Here is an 11548-nt window from a genome sequence, read left to right as displayed (position 1 = left end):
GTCACACAGGGTGGGATCAGTCCCTGGCACAGGGGATGGTCACACAGGGTCACTCCCTGGCACAGGGGATGGTCACACAGGGTCACTCCCTGGCTCAGGGGATGGTCACACAGGGTCACTCCCTGGCACAGGGGATGGTCACACAGGCTGGGGTCACTCCCTGGCACAGGGGATGGTCACACAGGGTGGAGTCACTCCCTGGCTCAGGGGATGGTCACACAGGGTCACTCCCTGGCTCAGGGGATGGTCACACAGGGTCACTCCCTGGCACAGGGGATGGTCACACAGGGTGGGATCACTCCCTGGCACAGGGGATGGTCACACAGGGTCACTCCCTGGCACAGGGGATGGTCACACAGGGTGGGATCACTCCCTGGCACAGGGGATGGTCACACAGGGTCACTCCCTGGCTCAGGGGATGGTCACACAGGGTCACTCCCTGGCTCAGGGGATGGTCACACAGGCTGGGGTCACTCCCTGGCACAGGGGATGGTCACACAGGGTCACTCCCTGGCTCAGGGGATGGTCACACAGGGTCACTCCCTGGCACAGGGGATGGTCACACAGGCTGGGGTCACTCCCTGGCTCAGGGGATGGTCACACAGGGTCACTCCCCGGCACAGGGGATGGTCACACAGGGTCACTCCCTGGCTCAGGGGATGGTCACACAGGCTGGGGTCACTCCCTGGCTCAGGGGATGGTCACACAGGCTGGGGTCACTCCCTGGCTCAGGGGATGGTCACACAGGGTCACTCCCTGGCTCAGGGGATGGTCACACAGGGTCACTCCCTGGCACAGGGGATGGTCACACAGGGTGGGGTCACTCCCTGGCACAGGGGATGGTCACACAGGCTGGGGTCACTCCCTGGCTCAGGGGATGGTCACACAGGCTGGGGTCACTCCCTGGCTCAGGGGATGGTCACACAGGGTCACTCCCTGGCTCAGGGGATGGTCACACAGGGTCACTCCCCGGCACAGGGGATGGTCACACAAGGTGGGGTCACTCCCTGGCACTCCTCAGGTGCACACTGGGCAGGAGAGTTCCCAGGCTGGCACTGCTCCTGTCTGTGCTCCCCGTGGGTGTGCAGGAGCTCCTTTCACTCCCCGTCTCAGCCCGTGGAGCAGCATCCTCAAAGAGCTGTCACATTCCACCCAAGGTGGAATTCCCAGGGGTGGGCTAAGTGATTTCAGTTTTTATGCTGGAAGGAGAGATCACACAGAGGCTGGGCTGATCTCTGGCCACTCCCCAGCGATTTCTGCTGCCTGTGTGGCACAGAGCTGGTGGGAAGCTGGATTGTCCCTTTGCAGACACCTTCCCAGGAGCTGGAGCTGCCCTTGAAATTCCTCCTGGAAGCATTGCTGACTCCTGGAATGCTGCTGGGTCATTCCCCTTTATTCCAGTGGCACCATCTACAACAGGGCTCCCCCATCAGCTGGAATTTTGTCCTGATCCCAGCACAGGACCAGTTTTGTCTGGGGTGTGAAATTCCAGCAGCCAGGGAAGAAGGAGACAAGAGGAATTAATTGATGGGATAGTTCACACATGTTCTGTGTTCACCCAGTTCAGTTGTAGTGAAAATTTGTTCCAAACACAGCCAGGCAGCACTGGATGCTTGGGAAAATGCCACCTAATTAATTGGCATTTATTATTCCTGCTGTAGCTCCAATTATGGTCTTTGGCTCAGGCCTCTGCAGCCAGTGAAGGATGTTCTCTCCTAGGGCAGTGAGTATCTGGCTGGATCTCTCCTTGGAAGTGAAACAGGGGCCGGTTTCCATCACCCCATTAAGCTTTGTTTAGAGCAATGGATTCCTCACAGCTCAGCCCTGAGCTCAGAGGTGTCTCTGCCTTTACTGCACTCCACCTGTGACCCCTGGCTTTGCTCAGACCTCAGTAACTTCAGCCCCGTGGTAAACTGAGTGGAAATGAGGATTTAGGCTTTCTAGCAAACAAACAGCTTGTGTGGAAGTTGCCTGTGTCTCTGGAGTGCAGCACAGTCGGTGCTCACAGCCCTGTGGCCGGGCTGAGGGTGATGTGGGTTCAGCTCTGTCTGTGACACAGGATTATTGGGGCTGGAAGTGGTGTCAGTGCTCTGTCACCTGCAGCTCTGGCCTCCTGATGAGCCTATTTTTGAAACTGCCTTGTCCCAGACTGACCTCCTTTAGCTGCTGCTCCACAAATGCTCAGTCACACATTCCCAAATTCTCAGGAGCCAGTGCACCCTTTCTCGTCCCGTCTTGTTGTGCTCACATGAATTTTTACAATTTTATAAAGTGAATTTCACAGGTTAAATCTTCCCAACCCCCAGGCTGTTGTGGGCAATGTTGTCCTGCTGGAGTCAGACACACAGTGCCAAGCTCACAAGCAGTAATATTCAAAGTATAAATATAAATTCAAAGTATTTAGGTCTCTTCTTCTACTTCTCCTTCTCCTTCCCTTCCCAATAGCACACACACACTTTCACCCACAGATCCTCCAGATGTTCTGTTTCCACAATCAGCCTCGCACAGGCAGACACAATCCCTCAGGACCATTAGATTTGTGTGAATTTTAGTGTATAATTCACTACAGATGGGTGAAATTATCCAGGCCACCCCTCTCTGCTTCCCACACCCACTGCCAGTGCAGAGATCACAGAAAACACATTTTTATTTTAACTTTACTTGAGGTGCTCTAAATTAATGAGCTGAACTTCACTCCAGGATCAGCCGAGCAGCTGTGGGAATGTTTGGAAATCGTGTTACACTGAAGGTCTGTTATTTTTTAATATCTCCCTGGCCCCAGGTGTATTTTCAAATCTGATCTCTGGGTGAGAGCCGAGCCAGCTGTAACCCTGACAACAGTGACCCAGATGGCAATCAGCAAAATGGGCTAATTGAATAATGCTGAGCTGGAAGCAGTGCTCTGCAGAACTCGCTTAGACCCTCCAGCAACTCAATTTCACTTGAAAATGCTGAGTGAATTTCACATTGACCACTGTGATCCCACAGCTGGAGATGCTGGGTGGGACTTGTGTGTGGACACTGAAACAGCATCAGCTCAGTGTGTCTGGGGGATCTTCCTGGGATTAGAGGAATTGGATTGGATATATGGAATTATCCATATAAAACTCTTTGAGGCCCTTGATTAACTCAGAGATGTGACTGTTCATCACCACTACCTCTCAGCAGAGTTAGAACACATGGCTGGGTGTTTCTAGGGATTTCCCTTTGGTTGTGAGGCTCCCTGAGGAGGGACAGGTTTGTCCTTGCCCTTTCCCTGCAGGAATGCTCAGCCAGGCTGATGATGTGAAAACTCATTTCACATGAAATGCACAGGCTGGGGGTGACCACAGAATCCCAGAATGGTTTGGGTTCGAAGGGACCTTAAAGCTCCTCTGGTTCCAAGCCCTGCCATGGGCAGGGACAAATTCCACTATCCCAGGCTGCTCCAGCCTGGCCTTGGACACTCCCAGGGATGGAGCAGCCTCAGCTGCTCTGGGCACCCTGTGCCAGGGCCTCACCACCCTCAGAGAGAACAATTTTTTCCTAATATCCAATCTAAACCTGCTCTCTGTCTGTTGAAACCATCCTCCTTTGTCCTGTAACACTCCTGTAAAGAGCCCCTCTCCATGTTTGGTGTCTGCTCCCTTTCAGGGCACCTGCAGCATCCCTGCAGGGCTGGCAGGAGATAGCTGAGCTGATCTGCACTAAAAGGCCACCCCACCTCTGGCAGGACACAAGAGGAGAGGCTGGAATGAGCCAGCCCACACAGAGAAACAGGACAATTGTCTGCAGGGAGACAGGAATTAAAATGTTGCTAAAAAAAGGGGCTGAGGAGCCAGTTCAGGCCTTCCCACCAGGGAGGCTCTGGTAAAGCACCCAGAGCTCTGTTCCCAGTGCTGGGGAGTGTGGGAGGCTGTGATTCAGCCCCCACAAGGGCTTGGATTCCTGCAGGCTCTGACTCAGCCTGGCTGCAGTGAGAGGGGGAGGCTGGGAGCAGGAAAAATTCCTCTGTGAATGGGAAGGGACACGGACATTCTGTCAATAACCTTTGGGTCCCTCTCTGGCACCCCGAGCAAGGACAAGAATAATGAGCCCTGGCCAGTTGCTGCTGTTCAGAGACCGCCTCACCCATTCTAGGGAGCAGCTAAAGAAATAATTCAGCTGCTCCTGCAGTCCTGGATTGAGTCTTGCTCTCCCCAGGGCTGTGCAGGATGGTTGTTTGAAGCTCCTCTTCCTCACCATACCCAGGACACCCGAGCTGGGGCAGGTTTTGGCACTAGAAAGGGACACCTGAGGCAGCAGCAGGAAGATACTGTGCTGGGGAGGGATGGGAAGAGCTCTTGGATAAACAGGGAGCCTGGAGCTGGGTGAGGAAATTGCCAAGCACAAGAGCAGGCTGGTGCAAGCCTGGAGCATCCATCAGTTTATCCCTGGTAATTCCTGCAGACACACACAGCCTTGTCCCCGTTTGAGAGCAGGACCAAGGGAACCTCACAGCTGCAGGGGTCTGCAGAGCTTTGTCCTGCACACAGTTTAAGCTGTGGTGGATGTCTGTGTGCTGCTGAGCCATCAGGTGTAACAGCTCCAGGAATGCTCTAATCGTGGTGGTGGTGATCAGTACCCCTCAAACTGAGTCCATTCCTGGGAATTGTGGTGCCCAGCATGGAAAATGTTTTGAGATTCCATTCCCAGGCCCATCAGAGGAAAGGGTTTTGGGGTAAAGAGTCAGGATGGGGATGGAGACACCCAGGTGGATGTGGGGTGAGGTTGATGATGTGATTTTGGCCAGGTACTCTGGCTGATGTGTGACATTTCAGAGAGCTGGAAAAAGGCAGAAAGCAAACAAGGCTCATTAATCCCAACAAAGGGCAATGTATACAGCTGCCAGCTCCTGCTCTTTCCTTCAGCTTATTGTCTGAGGGCTTCTGCACCATAAACAGCTCCAGAAATTGCATAACAAATAGAGCTCTCAGATATTAAACAGCAGGTAACAAAGTGTGGGAGCAGAGCTCTGTGGCACAGACACTGCCACGTCCTGCTCCTGCCTGGCTTGGAGGTGCAGAGCTGCACCCAGGGCCGTGGTTAAGCCAAGCTCAAGCTAAGCCCACCCCAGGCTGTGCCCAGAGTAAAACCTGCGAGGAGGAGCAGCTTGGGGAAGCAGCTGACATGGAAGAGCACAGGCAGCAGTGACAGGCAGGACTTACAGAAGTGCCAGATCATCTCTCCAGACTATTTCAGTTCAGGCACAGGGGAGCAAAAGCACAAAAACTTGGAGATGGATGATAATTGTTCCAAGGGGGCTCTCCCTCTCTCTTCTCATGGCCAGGCTGTTGGCCCACACAGAATATTAAGAGAAGAATATTCAGGCATGAATTTATTTTTAAAAGTGGAAGAGTCTGTTCCTGATTGCTGAAAAGTCCTTTTTTGAATGCCCTGAACAAAAAAAGATCCAAAGTCACCTGTGGATCCTGGAGACAGCTCTCCCACTTGGAAGAGCTTGGTTTCTTTCTTGCTGTGTAATTCAAACTGGGCAAACACAAATGCTGCTCAGCCAAGGATGATTTAATATTTAACAAACCTGCTCTGAGTTGTTCTCAAAGTGAAGAAGGAACCTGGGGGTTTCTGTTTAAAATCCTGCCCCAGGACGGTGTCACGCTGTGTCTGGAGGTGTGGATGTGGTGCTGGGTGGAGATTTGGGTGCTCCACATGCCCTGGGGTTTGAGTCCATGCTCAGAAGAGGTGATGTGACAGTGCAGAGAGGAAAGGAGGTGCACAAGTCCAGCTGTTCTCATTTGGAGCTAATTCAGCACAGACCTGTGAGTTAAGAGTGTGAGCCCAGCTCCTGAGGCCTTCCCAGGAGCTCAGGAATTCTCTCTGGGTGCGCCTGCTCTCGTCCTGCCAGCACCCAGAGACTCCTGCTTTGGTCCAAGGATCAGCCTGGAAACCATCTCCAATCTTCCTTCAAACTTCAGGAGTTTCCTGCTTCAGGAGCCTGGAATTCATCCCCTGCTGGTGTTCAACAGCTCTGCTGGCTCCAGCAGCACCAGGATCTTCCCTGAGGCTGGAGAATCTCCATGGAGACCCCTGACATGCCTGTGCACCCTTGGCCCCGGCATTAATCCTGTTGCAATGTACCACAAAGTCAGCTTTAGCTGGGAGGAGAGATCAAATAAATATGAAAACTGCTCCCAGAGGAAGTAAATATTCGCTAGACAAGCAGGAAGAAAAGCAATAATATACCGTGTAAGCTACTGCCTTTTATTAGCTCAGCTCCCTTCTCTCCCCTTGTAAAGCAGTGTTGTGTTGTTATATTAATCTTTACTGTGAAGCAAATTAAAGCAGGGACAGTTGTCAGAGCATTATTAAGAACATCTGTTTAATTAGGGCTGCCTTTGCATCCGTTTGAGGGGGGAGTGGAGCAGCCCTTCATCCCCTCCTGCCCCAGCAAGGATGTGAGGTGAATCCAGGAGCACCTGGAGCCTTCATCACCTCCCCTGCCTCTGCTCACAGCTCTCCCCCTTCCTCCTGGGGAAAAAGGAGGAGCAGGTATGGCTGTCCTGGGTTTTTTTAGTCATCTCTGCCTTGAGAGACACTCCATCCCTACTTCCTTCCCCACAGAAAATAATTTGAAATTCTGCAAGGAGACCATGAACAACTATTAATTATCATTAGCAATTTGCCATTCCGGGCTGGGCTTTCATCTGGGAATCTCAGAACAGTTTTGCAAATGCTAATTAATTGAGACTACTTCACGAAGAAGTCTGTTAAACTCATTTTCCAGGGGTAAATCAAGGCTGAGAGACAGGCAGCCGCTTGCTGGGGTGGAAGGTGGTGCTGCCAGTGGAACCAAGGCCTCCCCAGACACAAATTGTGTGTTTCATGCACATTCTCCCACTTTCCCTTCATCCCCTGACACTTGCACAAGGCCACACCGGGAGGTGACAAAAAACAGCTGCCAAAGCTTTGGCCTTGCCCATTTCTTTGTGCTCACGAGGTGAGGCTCACTAATAATGATAAAATACAGGGATTTAGCTCCAGTCACATTGCCAGGTTTGAAGGGAGCTACATGGCTGCTCTGAACATCTTTTGTTCTCCCTTAAACACTCTCTGCTCCATTCAGAACAGCCCTGACAATCTGATGCCTCCCTTTCTCCAGGTATCTCTGTGTTTCCCAGTGCAGTGTCTGATTGTCTTGTCCAGGCCCCATTTCTCCTGTATTTATGGAGCCATTTACCCAGGCAGCCAGCAGTCAATTAATCATTGTGTCTCCAGTCTCTGCTGGGAGAGGCACTGGATCACATTCCAGCCCAGGACAGCAAGAGCTTGTTTGTTACCTGATAAAACCAAACTTCATTTGTGGCTGGCAGGGGTGTTTTAATGAATGAGCTGTGGGAGTGATGGAGGTCATGGCTCAGCTCTGCTCCAGCACACAGGAACCACAGTTTGTGTTTGGGGCTGGGCTCTGTGCAGCTCTTCACACAATCCCAGCCTGGTTTGGGGTGGGAGGGACCCTAAAGGACACCTCAAATTGGCAGGGACACCTTTCCCCATGCCCAATGAGAGGAAATTCAGATTTGTCTTTACAAACAAGCTGTGGGTCTGCTGGTAAATAAAACTAGCAATGAGAAATAGAAGAAACAATGGGAAGGATTCCACTGATGAATGGAAAAAAGATATTTGCCTTTACAACAGACTGTAGGTTTGTTGGTAAATGAAACTGGAGATTGAAAGATGAAAGAAACAATGGAGAAAAGCCATAAATTCCATAAGTATTAAAAATTAAGAGAGGTTTATACATTAGAGGGGAATCTTAGGTATCAGGCACTCTGGGAAGTCTGGACCTCTCAAGCAGCTCAGGCAGAGGGGAAAGAGAGAGGGAAATTGGGATAAAAAGGAGGCTGTGTCCTCCAAAAATTGGAGAGACCCCAGGGGAATGACCCATGGCCTCTCCATGTATTTGAATAAAGTTACAGGACTCCTCTGTCTCCTTTTTGGACATAAACCTCTGGTGTTTGTGGATGAATTTTCCTGACACCAGGATGCTCAGAGCTCCATCCAACCCAGCCTTGGACACTGCCAGGTTTGGGGCAGCCACAGCCTGGGACATTCTGCAGGGAAGTGCCCACAGCAAGAGCAGTAATGAATCCAGAAGGACTCAGAGAATCAGAACTGAGTTCTCCCCAGCATTTCTCTTCTCCATGCCCTGCCTGCCCAATCATGTGCTTTTGAAAATGAGGAATTTCAGTGGAGTCCAGCCTTGCTCTCCACTTATCAGAGACCATTTTCCCCCAGGAGTACATTCCCTGAAAGGTCTGCCTGTTCAGTCACATAAATTATCCCCAGGCTCAGGCTATCTGGAGAGTTAATCAGGTTTAGAGCTATGTCAGGTCACTCAGAAGTTCAAAGCTGTCCAAGCCTACCTGTGAATCCAAATTCCAGTGAGCTGTGGGAGATATTGTGGCAGAAACTGTTTTACATGCTAGAAATAGTAAAAAAAAAAACACCCAAAAAACCATAAATCCTCAACTTACAAGTGCTTTGAAATATAAGGAGTTCTGAGATAGTCTAAAAAATCTGGACTCTGAATATTTGAGGCTTTCCCATCATTATGAGTATTAACCATATAATTAGGTATTATCTGAGAATTAGCCATAAATGCTCATCACAACATGATATTTGCTAAGTAATAATTAGGCCATGAAAGGAGCTCAAATAATACCTTTGTCTAGAAAATGAAAAGCCCTGCCTTGGGTCTATACAGCACCATGCTGAGGGGGTAATAGGGTTTAAAATTGCAGTAAATTGCAGTTAGACCAAATCTCAGCCCCCTCAAGTGTAAGGAAGCTACAGGGAGAGAGAATCAGGGATCTTTTCCTAAAAAAAAAAGGCAGGACAAGGCACCAGGTCCATTCACAGGAGCAAAACCTGGGCACTACAACTTTTCCCACATTTTTCTTTGAGTTGAAATCCCCATTTCCCAAACTCAGGCTCTGCTCAGAAGTACAGGACTCTTCTCTTTTAACTTGGCTTGGGTGCAATGAGAGCTGCTGATCTTCTGTATTAATTCATCATCATTAGAGATTTTGGGCTGACCCTGAGGAAGACAAACATAAGAACTGCTTTGAATTCCTTATTTCCACTAGAATCAGTCCAGAATCACAGGGTACAAGAACATTTGGGACAAACTTTTGCTGCACAGGATTAAATTCTGAGTGTCTCTGTAGCAGAAAAGTCAAATTCTGGCATCCTGTCTGAAACCCAGGCTGTACTAAAAGCTTCTTGTGTCCTAGTGGCTGGCACTTTATGGCATTTTCAGGAATAAAAGTAGCATTTGACCTCTGGAAATGGAAAAGAACAAGAGTGTGCTGCTGATGGGAGGCTTCCTTACTCCTCTCCTCACTTTTATATTTCCATTTTATTTTCACTTCTATTTCCTCCTGTGCAGCCCAAGCTTTAAATGGATATTTTTGGTGCATTTGGTGCAATAACTTTTTTGTCTGGCTGTTGGTTCTTTGCAGAGGGACTGTAAAGGAGGAGCAGCAATACCAGAGAGCCCCTGGCATGATCCAGCCTGTGCAGCAGCTGAGATGTCCTGGAATCCTCCTGCCTGGAATGGTAAATCAGAGCATTCCTGGTCACTGTGATTTGAATTGTGATTTTCCATGGATGAGACCCAACTCCCATCTTACCTCCTGTCTGATGGCTCCTCAAGCACTCTGCTTCCCAGAGGGGAAGGAAAAGACATTTTCCAGCTGGGATGTCCATGGAAATTCAGGCTTTGTGAGCTTTAAATGCTTTCATCAATCGATCAGAGCTGATGAGAAGAGGTGGTGTGGCAGCTGAAACCCTCTGCAGGAGGAGAGCAAATGCTCACTCCACACCTTGGACCACCAGGATGCCTCAAACCTCCCACTCTGGGCTCTGCAGCTGAGAAATTCCTCCCTTTTCCAGCAAAACCGATGGAGTGGAATGTGAATTTCTGTCTGTAGAGACCTCTCTGGTCACACTGGGATTGATCCTCAACAAGCTCAGTTCATGCCATTACCCCACTGCTACCAGTCAGTGCCAATCTGGATTTATTCAGGGCTGGGACCTGTTTTTCTTCAGCTTGGACAAGGAAACACTGGGGAGTCTGGCATCTGGGAAATTCCCATGCCATTGGGAAATAACATTGGAGCTGCTGGAAGAAGAGAATTTGTCTGAAAGCAAAAAGTGAGAGCACCAGTGGTGTTTAAATCCGTGAGGAAAGTGCAATATAAAGACCTCAAACAAATGTAAAAGAAGGTTTTTAATAAAGTTCCCCTCTCAGCCTCTTTATTGTAGGTTTTAAATGCTAATGTGCAGAGAGGACAAAGGAGGTGACTTAAACCTGCCACTGCCTGGTGAACTTGGGGTTTTTATATCAGGAGTCCTCTGCCCAGAAGGGATTGTAAAGAAAATGTGTTTCCATGCTGTGATCCATGAAGGATCTGAGCTGTGCCTGTTCACTTCACAGAGGTAAACATCTCCGTGGTGAGGACATGGCATTTAAGGACAGTGCCGTGCTGATGACATTAAAATTGGGTTAAAGGTCTGGTTCTGAGGATATTTAGAAAGCCCAGTCCTTGTTCAGTCACGCAGCCAGACAGGCTCAGGCTGTTCAGATCTTCATCCTGCCCAGGGTTTGGAGAGGAGGCTGCAAGAGAAATCATATTTAATAAAGGACCTTGCAGCTGTGAGCTGTTCCCCCAGTGTGTCCAGCCCTGGGGAGCTGTGGGCACCTTTGTAGCTGTGAGTGCTCCAGCCCTGTGAGCTGTGCCTGAACCAGAGGCTCCTGGCTGGGGGAGGAATGTCAAACACATCATTTCTGCCCCAGGGGCTGCTCTCCAGGGGAAATCTGCCTGCTGGGCTGGTCCCACAGCAAGGCCAGGGCACTGCTCTGGGGGACAAAACATCCTAGAGCTCTCCAGCTGCTCTGCAGGAGGGACACCCTCTGGAAAAGGCCTTCTGGCCTTTTAATTCTGTGGAGAATTAATCCACAAACACCAGAGGTTTATGTCCAAAAAGGAGACAGAGGAGTCCTGTAACTTTATTCAAACAAAGGGAGAGGTCATGGGCCATTCTCCTGGGGTCTCTCCAATTTTTGGAGGACACAGCCTCCTTTTTATCCCAATTTCCCTCTCTCTTTCCCCACTGCCTGAGGTACTTGAGAGGCACAGACTTCCCAGAGTGCCTGATACCCAAGATTCCCCTCTAATGTATAACCCTCCCTCTAATTTTTTAATTCTTATGGAATTTATGGCTTTTCTCCATTGTCTTTTTCATCTTTCAATATCCAGTTTCATTTATCAGCAAACCTACAGTCTGTTTGTAAAGGCAAATATCTTTTTCCATTCATCAGTGGAACCCTTCCCATTGTTTCTTTTATCTCTCAGTGCTGGTTTTATTCACCAGCAGACCCACAGCTTGTTTGTAAAGACAAATCCGTCATTCCTCTCACAGGGATGCCAGCCTGTTCATGCAGATCCCTCCCAGCCTGGCATCAGTATAAATCTCACATTTGCAGCTCTTGTTTCATGTCTCGCTG

At 49.7% G+C, this 11548-nt stretch overlaps 1 long non-coding RNA gene across 1 annotated transcript; it reads right to left on the bottom strand.

The window, feature by feature from the left end:
• Nucleotides 1-436: 436 nt before the first annotated feature.
• On the bottom strand, nucleotides 437-2510 carry LOC147649476 (uncharacterized). Its single transcript, XR_015278855.1, has 2 exons — nucleotides 888-2510; nucleotides 437-710 (listed from the first exon to the last, which is right to left on the bottom strand). It is a non-coding gene; the product is annotated as an uncharacterized LOC147649476 (long non-coding RNA).
• Between the last annotated feature and the right edge of the window lie 9038 nt (nucleotides 2511-11548).

The sequence above is a fragment of the Cyanistes caeruleus genome, chromosome 23 (genome assembly GCF_971803275.1).
Source record: "Cyanistes caeruleus chromosome 23, bCyaCae1.hap1.1, whole genome shotgun sequence".
NCBI lineage: Eukaryota > Metazoa > Chordata > Aves > Passeriformes > Paridae > Cyanistes > Cyanistes caeruleus.
The sequence above is the reverse complement of the archived record's forward strand: the minus strand, read 5'-3'. Positions and strand labels throughout refer to the sequence as shown.